Source organism: Equus przewalskii, chromosome 8, assembly GCF_037783145.1.
Source record: "Equus przewalskii isolate Varuska chromosome 8, EquPr2, whole genome shotgun sequence".
In the NCBI taxonomy this organism is placed as follows: Eukaryota; Metazoa; Chordata; class Mammalia; order Perissodactyla; family Equidae; genus Equus; species Equus przewalskii.
In genome coordinates, this window is record NC_091838.1 from 24,261,160 (window position 1) to 24,287,481 (window position 26,322).

Consider the following 26,322-nt stretch of genomic DNA (forward strand, 5'->3'; position numbering starts at 1 on the left):
CCTGTTAAAGGAGATATTTTTCTTATTTTACGTATTTTAAACATACTTCAAAGTAAAAAAAAGAGCTATTGTGATGAATATCCTTGTGCAGAAATATTTCATTTTGTATTATTTCTTATGAATAAATGACAAGCAATAGGATATAGTGGAGTATCTGAGGAAGCCATTTGGTGTAAAACTAACTTGGCCTGAACTTGTTTTTCCGAAGGGCCTGATGTGGCGGTTGAGGATGCCTTATACCTCTGCTTTAAGTATTTACTGTGTCCCAAAGACAAAAGCAACAGCCTTAAAGATAAGGATGTAACTTCCCCACATCACCTTTCTTTAAGGATAAACATCTCTCCCTAAACTAGGGATTGATTGCTGACCTGTGCTCACCTTGTGACCACCCACCTAGAGACAATAGACCTGCCGTGTTCACCAAATTGCCGTGCTGGCAGAGCAATCTCATGACAATTGTAAAAGGGACATTCCCATCATATGTGATGTATGCTCTTTGTTCCAAGAGAGTATATAACCACTCTGCATGCCCCACTTCTTTGATGCCCTTCTTTCCTTAAGGAAGGAAGGCACCAGTCTAGTCCTTAGGCCTGGCTCGTAATAAAACTCACCCCAATTTTGATTAATACATTGATTATGGATTATTTGTGTCGACGTTTCCTAGGGTTAGATTTTTTAAAGGAGCTGTAATTTTTAAGAATATAAAGACTTTGGGGTTCATGATACTTATTCACAAATTGCTGTTAACCAATAGTGTATGAGATGCCTGTGATATTATGATTTATAATAAGAAATGTATATGGTCTTCATCCTGTTTTTGGCACAGAGCTCCTAAAACCCTTGGAGTTTCCTAAGTGATGAGAGCAATAAAGGCCTTTTGTCATGTTAATGAGGTGTCTTTGGAAAGCCCCTAGTTAACCTAAGGATGGAGGCTGGTTGCCTGGGGAGCCAACCAAGTGATTAGAGGGTTGGAACTTTCAACCCCACCCCCAGACCTCCTGGGAGGAAAGAGAGGCTGGAGGTGAATGAATCACCAATGCCAATGATGTAATCAACCATGCCTACGTAATGAAGCCTCTACAAAAACCCAAAAGGCTGGGGTTCAGAGAGCTTCTGGGTTGACGAATGCATGGAGGTGTGGGGAGAGTGGTGTGCCCGGAGAGGGCATGGAAGGTGTGCGCTCCTTCCCACGTGTTTTGCCCTGTGCCCCTCTTTCATCTGGATGTTCCTGAATTACACCCTTTTATAATCGACCAGTAATCTGTAAGTAAAATGTTTCTCTGAGTTCTGTGGGCCACTCTAGCAAATTAATTGAACCCAAGAAGAGGATCCTGGGAATGCCTGATTCATAGCACAATTTTTCTTTCTGAAAGTATTCTTATCAATATATTCCTATTCTTGAAATTAAAATTTTTCCTAATGTTATGTCAGGATATGTGCTTCTTTGTGTTAATTTTCTTTGGGACACAGTGAGCGCTTTTGGCCTGCATCTCACAGTCTTATTTCACTTTCAGTTCTGTTTATTACTTCTTTTAAATTGTCTTGGTTATTTTTCTCAATATTTATTCTTCCATTCTATCATATCTCTTATTTTGTTGTTCTATATATTTTGAAAATGCTTCTACGGTTTGTCCTCTATATGACTAATCTGACTTTCTTTTGTTTCTTATAAATAACTTCCAATGGGGGTTAAAGCCTGATAATTTAATGCTCTCTCAATTCATCTTTATCTCATCCTAATCTGTTTCCTTTTCAGATCTTAGATCTTAGTGTTTTAACCTCATCCCGCTTTCCAAACACATCACCCTATTGTGCCCTGTGGCTTTCTGCACTTCTTTATGGAGGTGATATCTGCCTTGTAATTTATAGAAGATGTTCTACATTAAGAAAAGTATTTATTTTTGGTTTCCGTGATAAAGTTTCTTTAAAGATTGCTCCCTCCTTTGCACCTTCATGATGATATTTCCTTTTCCTTGCTATGGTTTATTTTTCATAGGTCTTTTTGATTTCTTTTATATTTATCAATCAAAAATGTGAAACAATCTATCCAGTTTATCTTGACTTCTGTGCAACTTCTTGACAGTAGGATGAACTCCTTCCTCAGATTTGCAGGTGGACAGCCAGCTGGAGCACCTAGATCCCAGGATATTAGGTTTAGCAGTTTCCCTTGAGTCAGCTCTGTTGTACAAGATGAGATATTCTTCTGTAACCACCACCTCCCTGCATGACTCCTTATATCTGGTCCCTGGCATGCAGCGGCAATAAATTCACTAAAAATTGTATTTTTCATCATGCACTGCTGGCCCCATTTATAAATTTTTAAGTTTTTGCTGATAAAAGCTTTAATTTTGTGAAATTCATTGCAAAGCTTCCTAAAAAGTCTCCCTTTTTGCAGTCCTTTTGTTTTCTGGGAGCTGTAATTTCTGAATTGTTCTTTAAAGATGAATAATGAGAAAGAGAAGAAAAAGTACTTTGGCTTACACCTCTTCCCATCCTCTCATCCTCCTATGTACAAAATGGGGATAAGCCTTCAAAGTTTTATAGTTAATATAGACTTGGACTTTTACTAGGGGACAGGCAATAGTCTCGATATAAAATGTCTTCTTGTATTGTTCATGGCACTTGAGGTGATGTTATTTCATGAGAGAAAACATAGTTAAGTATCCAGATGTTTTTCTTTATACGGAGCTACTAAAATTATACTTAGAAAACTCTTCTAATATTTTTGTCAAAACTTTCAGAAGATTATTGCCATAAGCAATAGCATAGCCTTGCCATTTCTTTCTTCAACTATTTATTTGGAAAAATTTCAAGTCTATAAAAAGAGCTGAGGAGTAATACAATGACTACTTTTATAGTCTTAACCTACATTTACTAATTATTAACTTTTTTTCACATTGGCTTTCTCTCTCTCTTTTACTCTCTGTCTCTAGGCTAAACCATTTGAAATGAAGTTATAGGCATCGTGACATTTCATTCCTAAATACAGGAGCTTGCTGCTCCACTTCCAGCCACGATGGAGTAAGAAGGGCTAGAATTATCCTCTTACCATTAGAAACTTAAAAAATGGACCAAATATACAAAACATCTGCTTTAAACATTGAGCAACAGATAGCAGAGGACTAGAGAGAGGGGAAACAAACAAGGTGAGCCCTATAACCACTCCAGGTTTCTTCCCAGAAGCTATTTCTGGATTGAGGCACAGGAAGGGGGAGCTCAAAAAGAACCACACAAGAGTCAAAGAGATGGAGATCAGAGTTTAAGGTGACTGTTGTTGCTAGAAGTTGCAGAAAGGTAGGGACTACTCAAAAAAAAGAGCTCCAGGAATGTGCAGAGGAATTTTCTTAACACTTTGCTGAATGCTGCGTGTCACATGGCTGAGCAAAAATGACCAGATAACGGCAAGGTGAACAATTATCAGAGTTTACATAATGTGGGGGAATTTCAGATTCCAAGCAGTCAAGTGGAGTTTGATCCACCAGGACATTCAGCAGAGACCTCAGACAGATTATAACTTAGGGATGCTGAACCATTCCTGGAGTAAAGGCTACTCTAGACTTACTCTAGAAAAGCTTATAAACAAGTCTTGAAGGGAGCAAAGGGATATACAGGTAACTCAACGTCTACTAAAACAAAGTTGCAAATTCTTTAAAGGATGCAACAAAATTCAGAGACTCTGTAATGTAACAGTCACAATGTCCTGGATCTGGTCACAATGTCTAAAATTACTAGACATGCCAAAAAGCAGGAAAACATGACCTGTAACCAGGAGAAAAATCAGTCAGTAGAAACAGACCCAGAAGTGAGCAAATCGATGGAACTAGCACATAAGAACCTCAAAACAACTATTATAACAATGTACAGCTGTTTAAAGGAAAAGATGCACATAAGGAGAAGAAAAATAGGCCATATGAAATAGAGCCACATGGAACCTCCAGAAACTAAAATACAATTTATGAAATAAATATTTACCAGATGATATTAAAAATGGATTTTCTGCTGCAGAAGAACAGATCAGAGAACTTGAAGTCATAGAAACAGAATCTCAAAGAAGCTTATAGAGAAAAAAAAAAAGACTGAAAAATGAATGGATTCTCAGGTACCTGTGTGATAATATCAAGTGGTCTAACATTTGTGTAATTGGAATCCCAGAAGGAGAGAAAAGAAGGGCAGAAGAAATATTGGAAGAGTTAATGGCCAAACATTTTCTAACTTTAATGAAAAACATAAACCCACAAATCCAATAAGCTCAATAAATGCCAAGCAGAACATACACATGCACACACACCAAGACCCATCGTAATCAAATAGCTGAAAATCAGTGATAAAGAGAAAAATGTTAAAATCAGCTTGATTAATATAGACACACTTTATAACAGAGCAGGGTTTCTCAACCTCAGCACTACTGAAAATTTGGGCTGGATAATTGTTGTTTCTTGTGGGAATGCCCTGTTCATTGTAAGATGTGTAGCAGCATCTTTAGCCTCTATTCACTAGATGGCAGTAAAACAACTCCAGTGACAATCAAAAGTGTCTCTAGACATTGCTGAATGTCCCTGGGGGGATAGTTGACCCACATTGAGAATCACTGTGTATAGAAACAAAAATTGAATTAATTGCAGACTTATCAGAAATTTGCAAGCCACAAGACAATGGTACAACATCTTTGAAGTGCTGAAAGGAAAAAAAAATCTGTCAAACTAGAATACTGGATTCCTTAAACTATCCTTCAAAAAGTGTTTTTATTTCAATAAAGCGAAACCTGAGAGAGTTAATTGCCAACAAAATTGCACTACAAGAAGTGTTCAAGTTTTTCAGGCTAAAGGAAAATGATCTGAAGTGGAAACATTTTTATAAAGGAATATAGTATACCAGAAATAGTATATATGTAGGTAAATATAAAAGACTTTTTTCCCTTTCATTCATCTTCTTAAAATGTCTTTAACTGTTTTAAGCAAAAATAATAATGTATTCTGAGATTAATTACAAGAGAACATTTCTTCTGAGTTTCATAGTTGGCGTTCTCATGAAAGGAAGGTCTTCCCTTACCCTCTCTCTTGCTCTTTTTAATATCTCATACGTTAGGATCATTATTCTTTATTATACTCAAAGCGTTAGAAAAATTGGCCAATGGGAGCCCTTCAAGCTGGCCTCTCTTTTGTTTTGATCTGTGTCGTTCGTTTTTGAATACTTCCTTGTTTTATGTTACAAGATGTTCCAGTTTAAATTTATAAATTCCCTTCCATTGATTTATCCGTCTATTTATGTACCTGAACAATGTTGTTTTAATTATTGATCTTTAGAGTTTTAATATCTAGTAGCAGTAATACTTACATATTGTTCTTACTTTTCAGGATTTTCTTGGGCATGTTTGGATTCTTTTCCAGATGCACTTCAGAATTAACTCACATAGTTCTGGAAAAAAATAAAGTTGTTGGTAATTTTCTTAGGATTGCAATGAATTAGTAAACTAACTGGGGGGAGAACTGGCATATATGCTAAACTGCCCTATCTAAGCAGACGCAATATCTTTTTATTTGTGCTAGTCTCTCTCTCTCTCTCTCATACTTTTTCTTTTTTGTCTTCAAGAGAGTTTTAAAGTTTTCTTTTTAAAATTTATTTCTAAGAATCTTTTATTTTCATTACTGTAAGCGGGTTTTCTGTTTTAATAAATCTTCTAACTGGCATCATTTTGTGTTTGTGAAGGCTATTTACTTTTTGTGTGCTAATTTTCTATCCTGATAGATTATTCAATTCCTTTAATGTTTGCGTTAGTTATATCATTGGTTCTCTAGGTCTACTATCATGTCATGTACAAAAGAGACAGAATTTTCCTTCTTTCCTCCCCAGTTCTTATGCTCTTAATTGTGGTCTTTGTGTTCTTTTTCAGATGGCCAATGCTCATGACTCCAGCCCAGCTGTGAATAGTAGTGGTGGTGGAGCGCATGTTACCTCCTTCCTGTCTCAGTGGGAAAGCGTCTAGTGACTTCTCATTATGTAAACATATATAAAATGGATTTTTAAAATGAGTATTGAATTTCAATGAAGATATCTTAGCATTTATGGAGATTATATTATATTTTACTTGGATTTATAATAAGGTGAATTACATTGATATAATTTCTTATATTTCTGGAGTAAATTTTACTTGGTCATGATGTCTTATAATTTTTTAAATGGGCTCTTGGATTCTGTTGGCTAATGTTTTATTTAGTAATTTTTCACTGGTATTTATAAGTGGAATTGTTCTGTAGGTTTGTATGTACATATTATCTTTATCAGGTTTAGGTATATATGTTGGACTTGTTTGTTTTATTGCAGTAACATTGGTTTATAACATTACATAAATTTCAGGTGTACATCATAATATATTTCGAATTCTGTGTAGATTACATGATGTTCACCACCCAAAGACTAATTACAATGCGTGTGCTTGTTTCATAGACAGGATTTAGAAAATTTCCTTCATTTTCTATACCTTGGGCAATTAAAGAAGCATTGAGGCCGTCTGGTCTTTGAAGGTGGTAGAATCGCAGTCAACCATTTGGCCTGGCACTTCTGGTCGGGGCTGAGGGAAGTCCTTTGATGACTTTACTTTTTCTGGGAAAATTTTTCTGACCATGCTTTCTCTCAACTGATGTCATTTTTTGAAATTTATTTTAATAAGAAAAAGGGCCTTTCATTCCACTGGTTGAGATTGAAAGTGTGGATGAGCTTACATATTGAAAATCATTGATGCTGGAAAATAATTGTTAAATCAGTGAAGAATTATAGTTGGCTGCCATCCACAGTTTTTGACTTGATTGAGAGAGGCATTCTTGGGGCAAGGAGGGTAGACAGTGAATAAGAAGACAAATAATAGACAGCAAAATTTTATTTTGTGGAGGAGGGGAGGATCACCAATGAGTAAAAGAGTGAAGAAAGGAGAAATCAAAGAAAAGAAAGGAATGAACAGAGAATGTCACCATTTTTTCTTCAATTGATCCATTTTCATACAACCCTGAGGACAAAGTGAAGCTAAAGAAGGAGTTCTTGCCCTTCAGGAAATGCAAGCTGGTTGGCCTACAATGACTTCTGAAGATGTATATTATCTTAACTTGAATTTAATCTAGAAACTATACAATTAACTATAAAAGCTTTGTGTATTAATTCTCACTGAGTTGCTTGTGGATGATTTTGCATGTCCTTAATTGCATCAAAAAGCACTTTAATTATCTAATTTCATACACAAACCACAGACACAGACAGATATGATGCATGGAAGATTAGGCAACTTGAGTAATAAGAGCAATAATTGAATAATTATCAACAAAGGGAACTTGGGGAATGTTCTCAGCCCTTCTAAACTTCAGTTATCCATTTGAAAAATGAGATAATGATGAAAGCAACTCCACAGATTTATGATGAAGATCAAGTAAGGGAAACCATCTAAAGTGCCGAGCAGGAGTTCCGTCACGCTGGAACCACTTCATAAACGTCAGCTACCGTTTTTGTTCCAAAGCTTAGCAAGATGTACAACCTGTCCTCTGGAAACACAAATTTAGGGGTCAGCCAAATAATTCAAATAGCTAGACAAAGGCTAACTTACGGCTGTGACTTAGGAAATCATGCCGTGTGCTGGGGATTCTAACGAGAGAGACCATGCCTGGTTCTGGGGACCACAACAGGGTTTGTGGAGAAAGTCATAGTTGAGAGACCTTGAGTAAAAGGCTGGAACTCACTAATCCTCTCAAAACCTGAAACTACCATGAGCCACAGTACAGAGGCTGTGTTTTTTTTTCCTGAAAAGAAAGGGACAAAGATGCCTTTACTAATGTAGACCTTAAAAGTGTGCCTGTATTATTTTTTCATGGAAAGAGTTTGTGATTCCATGTGTGCTGGTTGAACGCATGGAGGCAACCTAAGCAAGTTTCAAGAACCCAGATTTGATCCACTGTTAAGGGGAAAGGAGTAGAAAGGATGAAGCCTCTGAGGTGTGCCTCTCTCCACCTTCTTGGGAATCTCTGATGTGTGCCTATGGTGCTGACATTCTCCTCCAGTCTGGTGGAGAGAGTTCATAGTGCGCTTCCTGGTGAGGAGAACAAAAAACTCGGTGCATTGAGATTCTCCTTGAGAAGTCTAGAAAACAAAGAGAAACTGGTCACGTGGTTGTGGACTCTGGGCCCAGATGGCCTGGGTTTGATTTCCAGCTTGGACACTTACTAGCTGTGTAATCATGTACTTAAAACTCAGAGACCTGATTTCCTCCTCTGTGAAATGAGGATAATAATGAAACTTACACGTAATATTGTTGTACCTAATAAGTTAATACATATAAAGCACTTAGCGTGTCTGGCATTGTTGTTAGTGTCATGGATTCCGACATTAGTCAATTCCGACTCCTAGGGACCCTGTGGACAGCAGAGCTGAACCTTGTTTGGTCTTTTTGTGCCATCCTTGCTCCTTCCAGTGTTCTATCAGACGATGCTCTGCTGCTGTTCATAGAGTTTCCGTGGCTGATTTTTTCAGGAGTGGGTGGCCAGGTCCTTCTTCCTAGTCTGGAAGCCCTGCTGAAACTCATCTATCGTGGGTGACCTTGCTGGTATTTGAAATACCGGTGGCATAGCTTTCAGCATCACAGCAACATGCAACCGCCGCAGTATGACAACTAACAGATGGGTGGTTTGGTTCCCTGATCGGGAAATGAATCTGGCTAGTGGCTGAGAGAATGCCAGCTCTTAACCACTAGGTCACCAGGGCTGGCTGTGCCTGGCATAGAGTAATAGATATAAAAAAGTTAGTATAAAGTAGTAAAAGTTAGCAGCTAAGAGTTTAACTCTCCTCTTGATCAAGAAATATTAAAAGGTGCTTGTGGGACCAACTCCTGAGTGTAGCTGTGATGGGAGAGCTCCTGAAAGGGTAGGTGCGGAGGACACCTGGTAGCTGAGATTTTTCTCCAGTTTCTCACATCCCACCAGCTGTAAGCTGGGAGATCTCAGTAGAAGGCAGTTCAGAGTGTGAGTGCGAGGTGATGGAAGACCTTGAGGAGAAATACTTAGATGGATGAGAAAGGCAGTTCAGCTTTTAAAACCAAGGGGGACTATTTCAGTGTTGGTGACTCTATTCCTCCTGGGGAGTGAAAGGCCCTGGCAATTCTCTGTTTTGACTGGTTCTACAGGAGGGACATTTTCTTTTGGGACCAATTCTCCTAGAGGCTGAGGGAGGAAGATTTTACTTCTTGGATCATTATCTCCTGGGAGAAAAATATCTAAGAGGTTAATCACCCAGAAGTGAGTTTTGAGGAATGGGAGCAGCAGGGTGTTTAGAAGAGCTAAATGGTTGAATGGCTTCTATTTGTGGGGAGGAGCCATGGAGAAGGGTTCCCAGGGGTCACAGCACCTGTCCACTTGTAAACACTCCTGACATTGGGCTCAACTCATGGTCATGGATGGTGACATATTTTCTTGGATCACGGCTAAACATTGAGCCATGAGTATTATACACTATGGACTTCAACAATTTCAATGGTGATAGTACAGAGACTTTGAAATAGCTCTTTTTGAAATAGCTGTTTTTAAGACATCTAGTTAGGACAAGAGGGGATGGATTTGTACTACATCAAGTGCTTTTGAAATAAAGAAGATAATAGAGAAAATGTCCCTTTCAATAGTAAAGACAAAAGCAATGTTGCAATATTGTTGCAAAGTCTTAGCCAAATATATTTTCTATTTTGGTTTGCCTTTGGCTCCTGACACATTTGCCCATTGTCCAAGGAGGTCCAAAGCCTTCTTATCTTTGTGGGCTCTTGATATCTTAATTTTCTTTACCTGTCCCAAAGCACTAAAGTACCCACACATCTTGGCATTCAAGTTGCTCTCTCACATCCAGTGAAGTTCTGGCACTATAAATATGTTACATAGGGAAGGAAAAGTTGAAAAGAAATTTAAGACAATATGAGTGGAGGTCATCATCACGTGGCTCATATAATTTTAAGGAAATGCAAGAGCCCTATGTTATTTAAACAGGGAATCGGGATCTGTAGTCCCCTAGGATTCCTGCAGGGAGCCCAGAACATTCACCCGAGACTTGATAATACGTCACTGGATAAATTATGGCATCTCCCTGAGACTTGAGTTTTCTCAGTTGCAAAATAATGTAAATAATGAGTGTTTTGCTCATAGATAAATTTAATTGTGCTCCAATAGACAAATATTCGCTGCTTATTATTACTGTTAGCTCTGTTATCTGATGTTTCATTAATTAGAACACTAAACTGCCTCTGTTCTCACCATGCTCTCGTGTTTTTATCAAAGTCTCAACTGGATTCTAATGTGCCTTTTGAATCACCGAAACAAGATTATATTATGTTCATTACATATGAATGTTTAGAGCAGGTATTCCCAATTGAGGATGATTCTGCCACCGAGGGGACATTGGCTCTGAGTGGAGACGTTTTTGGTTGTTACAACTGGGGATTGCTACTGACATCTAGCAGGGAGAGACCAAGGATGCTGCTAAAGATCCTGCAGTGTAAGGACAGCCCCCTAGAACAAAGACTAATCTAGCCTAAAATGTCAATGTGCTCAAGTTGAGAAAGCCTGGTCTAGAGTATTTTAATATATTATGGTTTTTCTTTTTGGTAATTATAACCAGTTTTCTTTATACCCAGAAACAGTTTACCAGCCACAATGCTGTATTAGCCAAAAACTCCTTTCTTCAACCTTGCTGGATCATAAGTTTAATATATATTTTGAGGCTTCCATATCAGGAATATCTTTTTGATCACAAAGTTTGAGAAGTTCTGGAATAAATTAGTGAGAACATATGGGACATTTTTCCAGAATTCTATAGAATGAGGCAGTTTCAATGTGTCCAGGGTGCCTGTGGCACAGGCTGGGCTACAGGGACGAGGGGTTATCAGGTGTTTTTAATATTTGTTTTTTTGTTTTTACTTCCAGTCTTAGGACCTAGTTTCACACAGAGCACCTGATGTGGCACTGGGCATCCTCAGAGACACATGGTTGTTCTGGAAACAACATGGAAATAGCACTTCCCTAAAACCAAACATGTCCTTAAATGGCCAACTTGATCACCTGCTATTTTAACCTTCCTCGTAAAACCCAACAATGAGTATAAAAATGGACCCTTTCTTCGTTGTTTTTATCTCCCTTCTCAGCATTCCCTTCTGCACAAAGGCCTGAGAAGGTCTGTAGAAACCTATGGAGTTTCATTAAAAGGCCCAGGGCTTGCAATTGCTCAGGCTTCTCTCTCTAGGCATTTGTGAAAAGAACAAGGATTAAGCTTGGGCTTTGAACTCAGAGAGATGTGGACTTGAGTCCAGGAGCGTACATACAGCTGTGTTACCTTGGACAAGGCTCTTTCCCCTGGAAGCCTCAGTTCCCTCACTCAGAAAATGAGGTTTATTGTGAAAAGTAAATGCCTGTGTGCCTGGAATAACTAGCACTAAAGGAATGTTAACAACGGCTATGATTGTGATCACTGATCATAATCTGTCCCAGCTTACTTTTTCAGTCTCATGTCATGATACTCATTGCTTAGGCCCTTGGACCACTTCCTGATCCCTGAACACTCAGTGCTTTATCATGTTCTGTTCATTTGCTCATTTTTCCCTTCTTCATGGACTGTCAAAAGCTAAGTCACCCTCCAGGTGACTTCATATGACATGTCGTGGGAAGCCTTCCTTGAATCTCCACTCACAGTCAACCTCTTCTGTCACTTAGGACTTTATTTCCACAGCTCTAAAATTCTGCTTACCAAGTTCTCTAATTCTCTGAGGGTGTGTCTCTGTGCTCCACGAGGGGCCACATACCAGTCTGGCCCATGGTATGCTCCATGAGCATCTCTTGATGGAATGAATTGAATTTTGCTTTGGTTTGAGCAGGTAGAAAATTCAAGAAAGAACTTATGACTTCATAAAGGCCCTTTGCGCATGAGCCTGAAGATACAGAAGAGAAGCTCTCGACAGTGAAGGCCTTCCTGTTTTCACCAGAGGAAGCGATAAAATGGGATAGGAGAGGAGAAGAAGGTGTTTCCAAAAAAGTTTAAAAAAATCCTTCTGGGGGCCGGCCGCGGGGCCAAGTGTTTAAGTTCATGTGCTCTGCTTTGGAGGCCCAGGGTTTCGCCAGTTTGGATTCTGGGCACGGACACGGCACTGCTCATTAGGCCACGATGAGGTGGCATCCATATACCACAACTAGAAGGACCCACAACTAAAACATACAGCTGTGTACTTGGGGGATTTGGGGAGAAAAAGCAGAAGAAAAAAGAAGATTGGCAACAGTTGTTAGCTCAGGTGCCAATCTTTAAAAAAAGAAATCCTTCTTTTCATTATATCATGGTTGCTTTCATAGACTTAGCAAATATTGACCGAGTACTCACCATGGGCCAGGACTGTAGAAGGTGCTGGAAATACATTGAGGAACAAGATAATCAAGATCCCTGGCCATACATAGTGATAGTCCTTTGTTCTGCCCTGCACACAGATTAATTGTGTTCTTTTGTAATCTGGTCCCATTTAAGGCATAGTTCTCCAGATTTAAGTAAATCAAATTGTGACATGACTGAATCGTTCATTTGGTCTTTGGAGCCTGTAGCAGTTTTTTGGTGGCATCAGCCCAAAGGGCCAACTATTTTGAATTTGCCACGTCACCAGGTATAGGAATCATTATGACTTGATAGATGTTAATTTGTCCACATTATTCTCATCCAAACTAGAAACAGAATAAGCAATAATTACCTCATCTTTGGAAACCATCAGAGCTTTAGGACTAACGTGAACATTGACATAAGTGTCGAATGCTTGCTTTCATTATCCAGTAGCTCGTTGTCTGCAGCTTGGCATCCTGGATTTGCGTTCTTCGGAGATTCAGGGTGTTCTTTAGTGATTAGGACTCATTGTGTTTATGATACTTATTCACTCACATTTTTCAAAATGGCTCTGTGCGTGAATTGGGCTGGATTTAGTTTCCTTTTTCTTTCCAGGTGAGCTTAAAAATCTGAAGGGGGGAAACCCACCACAGAACAGGAGCATTCGATGCATTGTCCCTCCTCCCTTTATTCATTTCTAACTAATGCTTTTCATCTCAGAGAGTACATGAATATGTAAGTGCCAGCGCTGCGTATTGTGAACTCGGAACAAAGAGTAGTGCTGTAGATTTCAATGCGTTTGGGCCATAATGTGCTGCTTTCTTGATAATGGGCTCTTGGCATTGAAATGAAAAGCAAACATATCATTAAGAAGGCGCTCCGTAAAAACTGTCTGTCATATATCTTAAGCTTCATTAGTTTAGATTAATGACTTACTTGATATACATGACAATAGGTGAAGCAAATCTTTGTTTATTTATTGACAATTAAATGTGGCGGTGACATGCATAAACAGACTTCCCTCTGATTAGTTCCATGTTTTAAAGTAACTTTGTGTTATAAAACTTGTTAACTACAGTATCATTTTATTGAGCTCTGCAGTGTGAATGATGTGATCTCCATTGAAAGGCATCAATATTGCAGCCATTCCTGGCAGTCACTGGAGCATTGTGCTCACAGATTGGAGTTGATATCTCATTGTACAAATTCAGGGACCCAGAAAATGTCCAGTTATTGAGCCTCTGCCCTGCGAGGACAATGTTCTATTCATGGAATCTGGGTGCAAGGTCACAGACTGAAACCTGAACGAAGGATAAGATTGAAATTCGTTTCAAGATTTTGCAGAGGACTTCCCTGAAATTCAGTGTTTGGAAAGCACGGAGCTTTTCCCAGAATAACCTACTACAAACTAACACTTCATAATGCAATGTAGAGTATAAATGCATAGAGTGCTTTCTAATTAGGATGCTGCTATAGGACTAAGTAAGTTTACCTTTTAAAGAGATACTGACGCATCTGAGATTATGTTGATTCAGATGACATAAGAAAGCTTCCAAGAACACCTTGTAACAGATGTACCATTTTAGAAGGAACTGGGAAGGCAGGGGAGAGGAAAGAGGAGAAAAAGGGGAGAAGGGCAATGTGGCATAAAATTTATCTGCATGCTAGTCTCAGTGAAATATTTGTGGTTTGCCTTTCCATGAATTCAAAGTTGGAGGCTGTCAGGGATAATCAGACCTTCCCATCACGGACACCCTGTGGTTCTCCTTAATAGCTCCTTTTTATGTGCCGTCAGTCCTCAAAAATATATTTAGAAGAGACTTATTTAGAAAGAGGCATAAAATAAAATCCATGTTGCGGTTGAGTATTACAGATGATTTCTGGACTCCATTCTGTGCTATTAGGCTCTCTGTAGAATTTTCACACAAGGTAAAAAATAAACTCTCAGCCACCTTGAAAGAGAACTCCTTTGACAAAAGAAACCAGCTTATTCTACAAAGCTACTCACAACATCACTTGAAGGCAGATCTCTCTGGACCTTGGAGTCCAGTAAAGCATCTTTGCTTTCCTTAGGAAATATTGGGCAAAAAATACCCACTTAGTGATCTTTCCTATGCAATATCTTGAACAAAGTTTGAATGCAAAGGAAAGGGTGACATTTATCTAAGCATTAGCTGACTTTCCCTATGGCCACCAAAGTAGCTGATGCACAGACCTCATCCTAAGATGACATTGCAATTATTTTGTTTATAAGTGGTGTTAACATTTCATTTGTTTGCCATGTAAAATCAATCACTATACTAAAGAGGAGTAACTGAACTCTGCTCCTTGAAATACCCCTTTTCTTCTCATTAAGTAAGCCATCGCTCCCCTCCTCACCGAGGGCCTAATATTGCCATCTCATCAACAGTCACCTTAGCCTGGGAAGATCGGGCTGGTGTGTCCAGCCCTGCGGACAGGATCTTCAGGTGGCAGCACGGTGGGAGCAATGAAACTTGCCTTCATTGCATATCCACCTTCCACAAAGTTTGCCCTTTTGGATGGTGCTAACCCTCCCAGAGGAACAAGGCAAGTACCCCAAGGCCTGGCTGAGGGGAACTCCTGTGGGCTATGAATGAACACGGGCACTGGGGACTGAAAAATAACCTTTACCCGAACTCTGGTTTCAGACTCTCTTCCTTCTTCTTCCTGTATTTGAAGACTTGAAAAACCTGCTAAACACTGATGTGGCGAGTTTGGGATTTTCCAGCACTTCACTGCTAAGCATCCTTGCTTCTACTCTCCCTCTTGCGTTGGGATCCTTCGGAAGGTAGGTTAAGTCCTCCCATTGTAATCACTGTCCTCAGCAGTAAGAGCCGCTTGTTCCTTTTCATGGCGGGTCACATACTTATTTTTTAAATGAACCTTTCTAGTATAGAAAAGTCTATATTTGGAGAGAGAAACATATATGTACCGAATTTTTGTAACCCAGGAAGATGTGCACCAACACTGTCAAATTTTTGAGGGTTCATTTCTTTACCTAGACATTGAAACTTTTTCTTCTTTGTAATTTTGGAAGCATATTTTGAAGTTGAGTTTTGATAAATCATTATTTTTTATGAAGAAATAGCAGTCCATAGATTTATCTATGGTTTATAGCTATGGTTTATGTTTATGAACCAGGATTTTTTTAATAATTGGTAACTCTAAGATGGTAACATACATCTGAAATGATGTAAGGAAACCGGTTTAAAAGATAAATTGACAAGGGCGTGTTTTATTATTGGACAATGGTGCTGAAGCTAAGATGGAATTATGTAAAAGAAATTGGTGCGATAAGATTTTATATTAGACCAGTAGCAGGAGAGCTCTCACAAACCAAATCCTCTCTGAACCACAAAACTAAATGTAAAACATCTGCTACTTCAAGATAATACACAATTTTTTTTTCAAAACAAGCAAATGAACATGTTAGATCTTCTCAATGCCAGATTAGACTGAAGCTTTTAAAAACTTTTTTCTGTGAGCACCTTTGTTATATTTGTCTACAAGTATAGTTTCATTTGTATACAAATGTAGTTTCATAAACTACATCATTAGACTTGATTTACCTCTTAGGAGGAGATATTCGCACGCTAACCAGGAGCTCCTAAAGCACTAATTCTTTCCCTAAAACGCTTTGCTTATTTTATTTTGCTCTGCTTTGTTCATGAGACTCAGCTTTTCTTTCAAAATTGTACGCTCTTTCCTCTGTTGTCTGTTCTGAGGATTAGAATACAAATGATCATTTACAAATTGAAGGTTAACACAGAAATGCATTGTACTTGTGATTTGATGAGTAAAAACAAATCACAAAATCAGAACAAATAGCAGCATTATCCCGTGGGAAAGAGCCTTGGGTATTGATCTATTATTTCCCAGCTTGAAATGTGCCACTATTGTAGCTCCACTTGATTATGAGCTTTTTTATCACTTCCTTTGGTTGATTCAACTTGAGTGCTTCTGACATTTGCAAAGTTCCTCACATATTCTGCTGAGCAGCAGGGGAAACCTTGTTAATGAAGAAATAACAAGCTGAAGATTTGAATAAATATTTAGCTGATTGAAAGGAGGTATACAGTTAATTTTTTTTTTTAATGCTGACAACTGAGGAAACTCACTAACATGCTTTGCTTGCGTTAGCTAAAAATGGGTTCTAGCGGAGTTTTTTACTACACCACAGGGCACTTTCATTTCCTGATTCTATTATAAACTAAGTGGCCACCTGAACCTGCCAATGAACTTGTTCTATTGTATTTTTCTATTTTTAATCCTGAAAGAGTAAACACATTTCTCATCAGATGTGTTACAGAGTACCATACATTGGAGAGATTTATGAAGGTGCCATTGGGTTATTACAGAACCATTCATTTATGAATGTGTCCATTCTGAAAGAAAAGTATAAATGATAGCAGCATTTTCATCATTTCACAAATCTATATTATAAAAGTTGTGCAGGTATTTTTTTTTAATACTTGCTACAGTGGCATGGAAACAATTTGGGTTTTGTGCCTTTTTAGCTGTGTTTTCAGTCCTAATACATGTTTAAAGTTCTGGTCTCATAACCAAGGTGATGTTTTATGTGACTCATGGCAGCAGCTGGGAGAGGAGCATACTGTTTCCTTTGTGATTCAAGGATTAATTACAAGAACTTTGCGCGCTTGTTCTAGCTGTTTAAGGAATGGCGGCTGGTGGACATGGACACCAGTGGAAGCTCCTGAGTTTTCTCCCATAGCATCATGATGGGTTCTGTTTCCTGGGAGAGAGCTTCCTATGTGTTTTTTTAAAGACATGAACCTATGCTTTTAGAGTATTTTTAGCATACGTGATTTAATGTCTTGAGCTGAGAATATTCAGAGAAATCTTCTAAAGAACACTCCAAATACCCAAATCTTTGAAAAAGATTCTTCTTTGAACAACTGTATCACGAGTGAAGGTGAGGAAGAGCCAAGTGCTGTGGGCGTGAAGGTTACTTAGTAAATGTCTGCTTCCACGTGTGATATCATGTCCAGAATAATAGTACCTGAGATTGGAAAGTAAATTTAGAAGTCATGTAGTCTAAGAACCCCAAGAGATGCCTGAATATCTTCTAAAATATCCTGGAAAAGGCTCCAACTAAATAATAATCCCAGACACAAGGGACAGACATCTATTTCTCAAAGAAGCCTACCCAGTGTTTGCACAGCCATTGTTATTAGAAAGTCTTTCTTTATACTGAGCTAAAATTTACCTCTTCTCTCGTTTACCAAGATTCCAGTTCTGTCTCTTGGGCACAGGCAAAACAGATGTCTTCTTGTTTTGCACACTACCTCTCCTAGCACTTGAAAGTAGCAGTGATGTTCCTCTTTTAGATACTAAGTATCCTTTAGCCCCTCTAGATCAGCGTTTCTCTCTAACTTTACTCACTTGAGGTTCATCAGGGGAGGTTAAAACGCAGGTCGTTTTTCAAGAGTATTAAATTCAGTAGATCGGTGTTAGAGTCCAGAAATCTGCCCACCCAGGAAATACAGGTACTGATATTATTCCCGTTTTACAAATGAGGAACTGAGGGTTTCATTGCTACTAAATGCCAGAGCTGGGATCTGAACTTCAGAACTTAACCAGTATTTTCACTGCCAGCAGTCTAAGGAGGGACATAAGGTAGCAGTAAATAGTAAAGAATCTTGAATTCTAGGTTAAGGACTTTGGACTTCATCTACCAGACTCTTATGAACAGTAGTAATTTAGTAATAATTATTCTTTACAATACTGAATATTTGTGTCCACCATAGTGCCTATGAAGGCAGCTTTTACTAAACTTTTTAAAAGACAAATTCTGAAGGATTTTAATAATTTTGCTAAAGATAAGGATAAAAACAAAAAAGAAGACATTTAATATTTAAATAGATAGATTTGTGGAATAGTACGTTAAAAAAAGGTAAGTAGGTTTCTTTTTTCTTTTTGAGGAAGATCAGCCCTGAGCTAACACTTGTGCCAGTCTCCCTCTACTTTGTATGTGGGCCACCTGCTACAGCATGGCTTGATAAGTGGTGCATAGGTCTGTGCCTGGGATATGAACCAGTGAATCTCGGGCCACCAAAGTGGAGCACGTGAACTTAACCCCTATGCCACCCGGCAGCCCTAAGCAGGTTTCTTAACTGTAGAACTTACTAGAGTCTTTAATACGCTAATATTCATTCCTACTCTTGGGAGGATAATATTTTTTGAGGGTTCTCAAACTTATTTGATAAATGAAAGTTTCTCTGTCTCTGTCTCCCTTTCTTTTTAAAGGAAGATCTCTTGAGAAAAGAATCTTAGAAAATTCTTTAGGGAATGCCCTAGTAAAGCATGCATTGAACGTCTGAATGCTTATCAACCATACTTCTGGTCACCTACCTAGCTATTTAACCCTCAATAGGTCCCCTAAGAAGGTTAGTTTCACAACAGCATTAACATAGGCTTGGCTTTAGACTTTTTAGATTACTTTACATGAAAAAGTACACCTGAGCAGCCTTACCAGCCCTGGCGGGAGACTACGCTGCAAGTATTTTGGAGGAGGAGGGCTGCAGAAGTTGGGAGCATCATCTGGATGGCAATAAGACATCAAGGGCGGACAATTCAGATCTGAAGCTGTTGCTGGACTTCCAGTTATTATTAGAATGTGACATTAGCGGAAATGGAGAGATAAGGCTGTGTTTGAGACATACGAAAGATCACCATGGGACAGAGGAAAGACTGGCTATTAGGAGTGAAGAAAGAATAGCTTAGGAAGAATTCAAGGTCTTAGGACTCTAAGACTAGGGAAAAAATATTAATGTTGATGGAAATAGGAGAGTTGGACAAGTTATAGCAGATTCCGGGGTGGGGAGGGGAGAGGAGGGAACAAATGAATGTTGATTGAGCATTTACCGTGTGCTCAACATTTACTCCCCATTATCAAAATGGATGGGGTCTTAAGGAGAAATCGTTGCATAAAACAAGTGAAAGAAGAATTTCTCTGCTTGAAAGCGGTTGGCAGAACCTCGAGTTACACATGATTCCCTCTTGACTGTGGCTTCTTGGTTAGCTCTGAGAACCTCCTGGCATCTCTCAGAGCACGTCATGAACATTACTGATCGATTCCAACCCAGTGTGTTGAGTGTGAGGTGCTGGCAGACTGTTTAAATGTGCGCTGTTTTATTGAGTTGCAAATTCAAGAATTGGTGCCTAAAATAGTTAATGTGATTCCAAATGCAGAGCCACTCACTGCATGGAACATAACATTTAATAAATGCTCAGATAAATACATTTCTTGAGAGAGGCTGGTGTAGGCATGTTTTTGAGAATTGGCATTATTTTGATATTGAAACATGAGATATTTAATATTTAAAGTGGCAAAGCTCTTTTACATATGATATTGTTAATGCGTTGAGTATTTCTCCATCCTCCTCCAATGAATTACTTGATCGCAGGCTGTAACATAATGAAGAACGTTTTGCCGTGGGTGGAAGAGCAATCATCATAGACAAATTGCATTCCCCTTATGAAAGCTGAATTTTGAGAGTTTGGCCTACAGGATTCACATAAATAAATGCTATCTATAAAATTCACATCCTCCATTTCTCAGATTAGGTATTTGTTATCTTAATGCTCAAACAATAACACAAAGCTTACTGAAGAGTTTCAGTAAATGCTCCTTCCCCAATTTTGTTTCTAATTCACTGAAAGGTCCGAAATAAAGGCATGTTGGTAGAGTGTATAAATTTTATACGTCAATGAATTTAATAGATGCAAGGCCCTGCTCTTTAGTTTTAATCTTGATGCTGGGAAGCAAATTTCGAATTGTTGATGGATACTGTCTTTAGGTTCAATCATTGGCAGACATTAAGTAAACTACAAAAGCATCCTTTGGCTATGGCAACCTGTTAGCCATGGGGATTATCAGATTAAAAATGGAAGTGCTCCCATTGCTGAATCAACATTACATATCAATAATGCTTTCTGGGTCATGCATAATAAGTATGAATATCATCTTGGATGAGAAAAATGCTTGCTTTATGCAACACATAATTTTGAGAAAAAGAAAAATTTTGGCTTTTATTCTTAATCCTGTTCATAATCTTTGCTAGTGAAAATAATGTTATATCAGTGTTTTTCTAGTCTTATTAAGGGGCAGTGTTGCTGTAATTCAATGGAACTGAGTTAGTTCTTAAAATAGAGATGTTTGAAAAACAGAGAAGAATGATTCATCAGCCTTAATGGAAATATCCTTTGAGAATATCCAGCTCCCCTTGTTCCAAATTTGTGTTCATAAAATAACCTCTGCTTTTATAATTTATTTTCCTGGGGGAATTTATCTTCCAAGATTGAGTTTGCAAATAGCATCCATTCATAAGCCAGGTAGGGCTGCCTTTGTAAACTATTGAATTTACGTCTGGTTGATGAAATTTCCTTTTGCAAGTTTACTTAGCCCTCGTATTCCCTTTTAGCTTGATCAATAATGAGTATTACTTAAAAAGTTGAGTTTGGGGCTCTGCAATACTGAGGCCAGAGCTTAGAATGATGCCCTTCTCCTAAGGAGTAAAGTGCTGTGGGAACAGCCAGTAGGTCTACCTGTCTGACATTTTAGAAGCTTGTCAGCACCATTTGTCTTATCTATGATTTGCTGAAAAAAGAATACATGAATTTATGAAATTTCTAATGCAAATCAGAATTGTATTGTTTTCTGATTCTTTGTGCCTGGAGCTGTGGATCCTTTCATGGATCAATGCTAGACTGTCCCTTTGCTGGCCCTGCCTCCTGGTGTTTACGTCCATGTGTGGTTCCTCTCACATTGACCATGGGCTTGGCCACTTGACTTGTTTTGGCCAATAGAATTAGCAAGTGAGATACAAGCAGAGCCTCTATAAACGCTTGAACAATGGGTCTTGTCCACTTGGAAAGCTATCGTTTAGAGGCTAGTTGCCATGCTGTAGGGAAGCTTGTGCTAGTTCAAATAGCTATAAGCCAAGAAGGGAGAGGCCCTGGAAGATGAGAGGCCATCTTGGAAATTCCAGTCCCAGCCAAGGTCCCAGCTGAAAGTGCTACATGGCAGACCACAGCTCCATCCTGTAAAGCAGAAGATAAATCCAGAATGGCCCAGCCGAGTGCAGTCAACCCACAGAATTGTGATACATAATGAACCACTATCCTTTTAAGCCGGTAAGTCATTGAGTGGTTTGACGCACAGCAGTAGATAATTGAAACAGCGTTCTTTTTCCATAGCTATAGATTCTTTTATCTTAAATGTATCAGTGTTGAATGTTTAAAGGAAGTGGTATCTATTTTCAGGGAACAGCTTAGTGAGTAGTACTTATCCAAAGTCCCTTAAGCCCATTTCCTCCCCCCCCTCCATGCATGAATGGTATTACACTGCCATCTGGTGGCGAAGACTAGTTGTTCTGGATGGAATCTGGTGAGTTTATTCAGCAACATTTGTGAAAGTGTTAAATTATGAAAATGCGCACCTAAATATAGAGAACTCCAGGGAACCAAAACTAACAAGGAAAAATATTTTGTGAGGTGAAAGTGATGAAACTGATTCACGTGCATGCACAGTACCAGAACGCTCTGCCCGTTGTAGTATCTCCTGTGCACTCTTGAACTGCTGCTGACTCTCGGCAAATAGGCGCTCTGAAAAGCTGGCTGCCTTTCATCTCATCCTTTCTACTAGACTAGGGAAGAGAGGAAGTGATACTCAGAGGTGAAAACTTGCTTCATGCTTCTTCCTTCATCATGTGAGCATGAAGTGGGGAAATGTTTCTCAGCACTCTCGGAGATTTGCTAAACCTTTTTGATGTGGGCAGAGACTGCTGTGAGTGGGGTGGAAACTGGGTAGGCAGTGGAAAATGAGAGAGTTTTCAGGGGCTGAATTCATCTGATATTACCATGTCTGCTTTGCAGTCATCAGCAGGAACCCAGACTATCAGGAAGGAAAGCAAAGCAGGCTGCTGCCAAATGACTCAGCAAGCGTGGCCACCTGGCCCCCGGCTTCCTCCCCATTCCCCTTATAATTGAGCTTAGTTAGGTTGAGTCTAGGGTTTTGCCATTGGGAGTATCTTGTTCTTTTCAAGATAGATTCGAGGGGAAACTCAAATACTTTGCGGGCTCGAAAATGTATACTGTATAAGAACCACAAATTTCTTTCTCAACTTCACATTTTATCCAAGAAAAATAAATAATTATATTTTTTTTGTATATTTACTGCCAAGATGCATGAGGACAACACCTTTTATCATAAGTAGTGGGTGTTTATTTGTGCTCATGCTGAGTCTAGAAAAGAAAAAAAACTTTCTTCCAAGTAAAATGATTTTATCTGAAGTTACGATGTTGAAGGAAACACAGTACTTATTTTATCTTTTCAAGTTGAAGTAAATTTCTCTTAACATAATATATATTACGATAATAGCGTCTAGTTAAGATTTCATTATGACATTTCGGTTCAGTATAATACACAATCCCTGTCATGTTTTTATAAAACATCACTCGGTATGAGATATTCACATTAACTACAATTGCTGAAATGACTGATGTTTAAATCTAGCGACAGTTTCTATCATTATTAAGCTTCATTATAAAATAAAGTATGTGGGTGGAATTGTGGCTTGATGCTTTTGTAATTTGCTCTCTACCTTTTCAATGTACTTTTCAGTTACATCAACTGAATCATTTCATCTTATAGATGCAAAGATGAAGGAAAAGAACAAAAACACTGCCATTAGTGGAAGCAGTGCAAATGTGCATAGTTAATGGAAACCATTTTGACATTTTGTATTTGATTCTATGGTGTACCTACTCAAACAATTTCAATGGCATATTAGAACAAAATGCTACATTGTGCTCTTCGCTAAGAATGTGCGTAATAGACTTCAAAAATTACCTTTTCACTGAAAGTATTATCTGCTGGAAATGAAGAAATGTTTTACATTATGAGAGGCTAATAGCAGCAAGGGGGGGCCGGCGATGGGACAGCATGATAACTCAGGCAGGCAAGGAATTTGACTCTTTACTCTCCAAAATGCATTCTTTCATTTTATAAAGCACAGTCACAACATTCCTCTTTAAATTCCTGGGTTCTTATTTTTCCCATCCTCTGATGCACTGTTGCTAATTCAAGTGAAGGCCCGTGCTGGTTATGATGGAACCCAGAACTCTGTTTGCTACAGGACCAAAGAGTAAGGTGCGACGCGATGACTGCTTTCAACTATGTTAATTTTGATTCTGGGAGAGAGACTTGCTTTATAAAAATAAGCAGAGAGCTAAAAAAAATCTGAACCCAGGAAAAGTAGCTACTTGGCCCCCATTGTGCATACTAGTAGGCAGCTCATTTATTGGGGAAGAAACACAGGTCCTATGGATTCTACTAAAGATGTGATTGATTAGGAGTATTTTGATGTAGGACAAGAAAGAGGATGCCTACACATTTGAGGAAGTAGCCCCAATTGTGGGAGATGTACACACAGTCTATATCCTTCATTAAAGTACTTTCACATAGAAATATCTTATTTGATTCCCATAACAACTCTGTGAAGGAAGCATTATTTCCTTTATGTTTGTCACGTGAAACAAACTCTTAGAGAACAAGTGATTTGCACAAGTTCACAGAGCTAATGAGAGACATAACCAGGAGATGAACCTGCCTCCTGCATCTGTTTGAGGAAAACAAGGAGGTGGGGGAAAAAAGGGCAAGTAAATTGGTATTACCAGATCAAGTGTCAGCAGGCTTTTAGTTGAGACTGGGCAAGTTTTAACTGTGTTTGTTGACACTGACTTGATTGTGAAAGCAAGGCTGGTGGGAGAGATGTCAATGATAAAACCTGAAAATGGTTTTGTTTTCAGCAAGATGAATAGTATAAGTTAACCAGATGATAAAAGATGATATTTGAAGGTAGGTTCTAGCAGAAAAATATGTCAGGATCTGGCTTCCTGTGTCCCTGGCACCTACCTGCACTGATGTGATAAGACACACTGTCCACCATGGGCAAAAGCCCACTGCTGACCTCAGTGAATCTCTGCCCTGGTGCCTTGGTAATTTGATGGAAAAGGGGCAGGAAGGATCTAGGTCAGAAGCACAAAGAAACCCTACTTCTGCAAAAGAGAAGAGGATGATGGGCCAGCCCTGTGGTGTGGTGGTTGGGTCCAGAACACTCTGCCTTGGCAGCCCAGGTTCAAGGATTCAGCTCCCATGCGTGGACCTATACCACTTGTCAAGCCATTTTGTGGCATGACCCACATACAAAATAGAGGAAGACTGGCATGGATGTTAGTGCAGAGCTAATCTTCCTCAAGCAAAAAAAAAAAGAGGAAGATTGACAATGGATGTTAGCTCAGGGTGAATCTTCCTCACCAAAAAAAACGAGAAGAGGATGATACACTTTGAGGAGAGAAGGCAAAGGAGAGAAAGCCCAGTGCAACATCCTTTTCACTACCTTCTATATTTCTATATATTTTCTTGCAATGCAGCTTGCAACCCAAGTTTCTAGCTCTTGGTCCACTGCAGGCACCAAATGGACACCAACAATTCAGAGCATCTCCTGGTCCTGTTGCTCAAGATGGGGCCTTCCACAAAAATTCACCCTCCTCATTGCTTGTCTAGTAGTTATAGATTGGTTGGAGGCCAATGAGTTACGTAGAGGAAAATAAGGGGCCTGAATACTAAAAAAATCAATTTCTGTGTTATCTGAGAGAAGATGGTAAGTGTCTACAAACATCCAAGGGGTCAAAAACATTTTTATATAAAAATAGAAATTAGTTCATTGGTTGTGCTTACACATAAAGCATGAAGTAAAAGTATTAGCCTGTTTGAAATTCCAAATCTTATGCCCTGGCCAATTCCTAAGGGAACTGAAACAATCGTGTGTGTGTGTGCACTTTGTGTGTGTTTCAGGGGAAGGGAAGTATACTATGAAATTTTTCTTTAAAACCAGCTTCTTCCTTAGCATGGAAACTTATTCTTTTAGAGCAGTCATCTGGCCACATCGTGTTGGAAGACAGCACACAATAATAAGCATTGCTGTACTCGGTATCCACCATACTTTCTATCCGGAAGTAAAGTTCGCATTTCCAGAGAGGGCAGGCTCTAATTTCTCTTGAAGAAGCAGTTGCCACATTCTTTGCTTGAGGAATTTCTAAAGACCAATTTCCCTGTAAGAGCATCTGCCATAAGCTGAAGAGCTGGTCCTCTTGGGTAAGTTGGGGATTCATCATTAGCCAGTTGGATTAGTGATTTGTCACAGAAGGCATCTTGGAGTCTGGGCACTAAGCCAGGGCAGTGCAAGTGGTGCTGTCTAGGGAGGGCCAACATGGAAAATTCCAGAGGACCGGGAGAGTCCTGAACCTGTATACTTCACATTAGCATGGAGATGCTGGGGGGAGATGGAAGGTCTGTGCTCATGATGGTCTTCAGAAGCTCAGTGCCAAGCACATTAGACCGCAGACGAGGAGGCACAGGTTAGGTCCAGACTCTCGTGCTTAGTGAGGGTTGGGATTAGGGGTTCCCAGGACACTCAGGGGCTTGGCTCTTATGGGCTCACAGTCAGAAAAATACTAAGCTTCTGCCACTGGGGTGGGGTTGGACTGATGGACTTCCTGGGACTGATAGACCACGGGCAGTCAACACAGCTGATCCTTTTATGAAACACGAACCAAGGAAAAATGGCAGGCTCATGTACTCCTGTGCTTCCACGCTGAAAGGAGGGAATGGGTCGGGGCAGTTTTTGGGCAGGATTTTGACATAACGGGCATGTTCACAAGGACAACTTCAAGGCTTTTAGAGAGCTCTCTTTGTGAGCAATTCAGGTGCTGGGGCGACAAAAGGAAGGCCTGGACCTCAGGGGCCCCAAGTGCAGGGGACAAGCTTTGCTCTGGATTCCCTGGGGGCTGCATATTGCCTGTCGGATGCCGGGTATCTGTGGGTAGGCAGAAACATGTGTCCTATGTAAG

General features: G+C 39.3%; 1 long non-coding RNA gene across 1 annotated transcript; it reads left to right on the forward strand.

The window, feature by feature from the left end:
• Window positions 1-1,104: 1,104 nt before the first annotated feature.
• On the forward strand, window positions 1,105-7,155 carry LOC139085047 (uncharacterized). The gene is made up of 2 exons (XR_011543034.1): window positions 1,105-1,263; window positions 5,891-7,155. It is a non-coding gene; the product is annotated as an uncharacterized lncRNA (long non-coding RNA).
• The last annotated feature ends 19,167 nt before the right edge of the window (window positions 7,156-26,322 follow it).